This window comes from Choristoneura fumiferana, chromosome 11, assembly GCF_025370935.1.
Source record: "Choristoneura fumiferana chromosome 11, NRCan_CFum_1, whole genome shotgun sequence".
Classification (NCBI taxonomy): Eukaryota; Metazoa; Arthropoda; class Insecta; order Lepidoptera; family Tortricidae; genus Choristoneura; species Choristoneura fumiferana.
The window spans coordinates 852,690-855,309 of NC_133482.1; positions in this window are offsets into that span (position 1 = coordinate 852,690).

Sequence of the window (2,620 nt, forward strand, 5' to 3'; positions counted from 1 at the left end):
TCCATTTCCGAGTGAAATGCATTGAATCTGGTAATCAAATATCATTTGGTATTCAACAGTTTTAATTGGCAATTTTCATCATCTTAATTTTATTCCAGTATATTCTAGAGGGAAGTGGCGATTGGCTGGGGTCGAGGATGAGCCACTGCGGGGCTTCAGCTGGCGCGGGGATCCAAGCGCGACACCACCGGCCTGCTGCTCTGGTCGCAGCCTTTAAAGCAACCCTCAGTAGTGGCGAGAAGGTAGCGTACTGGTTAATGAGAGGAAGTGGTTTGATATGATAGCATCAGTTAGATATTGAATCGGTCCATTGATGACTCTCCATAACAACTACCTACGTAATGACTGTTTTAGAAAAGAAAGAAATGAGGTTCTTTTGCTCTTGCTGTAGATAGAACAAAAGCCATCACAACTTCAATTTAAAATGAATACCTACATAACATAAAGTAGCTATTTTAGTTTATGTATGTAGGTGTAAGGAAGGATAAAATAAAATGTTGCACTATTTATAAAATGCGCCGTGGTTCAAAATATTGATGTGATTTACCGGCAAATATTTACCGATTTATTTGTGTATAGGTATACCTATCGTTTTCCTTACCTGTTGTTGGTACCTGATACACATTTTCTATAAATAAACATAGGTATGGCAACAGAAGCAATTAATTATATAGGTATCCGTGGGGTGACACCATATTTAATCTATATTTCTCCACAGAGGTGCCTATAAAAAATTATCTGAAGTCAGTTGGCAATGGTACACTCTCAGGTACCATCAGCCAAATATGTGGTCTACCACCCTAAAGCTGATAATCGTTTGCATGTCATAAAACAATAATGCCAATAGACATGTCTGTCAACTTGAAAGTTCGCCTTTAGCGACATATTCATTTGATAGGAACTTGTTGAAAAATTGGTAGACCACTTATTTGGCTGATGGTACACCCGACTACTTATTTAACTCATGCCTCACTCTCTGGTTTGCTTAACGAGAATCAACGGGACATACCTACTTAGTACTCGAATCTTCCGTGATGATGGTCGGGTATTCTCCACAGGTGGTGATTCTGCTGATGGACACCCAGGGCACCTTCGACAGCATGTCAACGGTGCACGACAACGTCACCGTGTTCGCGTTGTCCACCATGCTTTCTTCCGTGCAGATCTACAACCTGTCGCAAAACATTGAAGAAGATGATCTTCAGCAATTACAGGTACACTTAACAAAGTAGTGTTAGGAAGCCGGAAGGTCTGGTAAATGCGCGTTATGTATCCGACCCATTTCAGGGAAACAGAGGGTATGTGGGGCTCGTCCTACAAGGGAATACCCACCAGAAACCACACGAGTTTTCCACTTTTCCATCGTGGGACGCGCACGAGAGCATGAAGTGGCACCGTGACATCTACGCAACGGATAGAAGGGAGTTGTAATCACTCACTCGGGGAGGTTATGACGTCATACCCTTGTACCATGGATCTAGCTAGACTGACAATATTTGAAAGTACAATGGCCTGCATAAGTGGATGGACACCTTACGTTCTATAATCGTTTGAACACGAGAGTTGGCGATTTTGTTAAGTGTTCACAAGAAATGAACTAGATGGCGCTGTTAAACAGTTATTATGATATGATCGATATTTTACCCGTAACAGTAAATGTGTTGATAGCTGAGTTGATCGGCTGCTGAGATAAAGTCGTTAACGATCATGAGTTCGTATCCTACATATCAGAATTTTTTTTTGTTCTTTTATATTTTATAAAATTCTATTTAATTTTGTAGATAAACTGATATGGAAATTAAAAAAAAAATACTCTGAAAAAGGATAACGTTGTAACAGAAAATAATACACGTTTGAAGTTTAAAACATAAAAATTTTATTCCTAAAACAATATTTCTATTCATTAAATATTGACGCAGTTATTAATGTTATACTATATATTAATTAAATAACTGAAAACCAAGAAAGTAGTTTGTTCAGAATCCAGAGTGGAATCGATTACACTATGTTTTAAATCAGGTTGTGTTTGAGTTTTAAATCCTTTTTTTATTGTGCCCAGTCTAAATATTACGAATGCATACACCAATTAAATGTTTAGGGATGTTTCATACCCCTTAGATAATGTAATACCTACTGTCCGTTTTGCTCAGTTTGGCTTTCTTCTAAATCTGGCATTAAAAATTACAACTGTAAAGTTAGAAATGAAGTAGAATTACTTACTGATTACGTAAAACATACAATTATTTGGGAAATAATGAAGGTATTCGAAATAAACGCAAACAACTAACTTAAAATAAAATGAAAAAATATTTTGGGTGTCGTGTGAGGTTTTCAGTTATTTAATTAGCACCTGACCAAAAGTTGTATTTTAACATTTATTGAGGTATTAGCTTAAGTATTCATTCCGATTCTGGAAAGAGGATTGAAGCTGAACCACAATAAAAAAATAGTATTTGAAAGTATTATACCCGAGACCGGGTTATCATAAGACTCGAAAGCGTTATAAATTATAAAATTTAAGTTTTCCAGTTTTAAAACATTTACTTATCAATAACTGATGGCGTAGATCCACTGTAGTGGTGTAATGTGTTACTGACAGTTATAATAAGATTACAGTCAT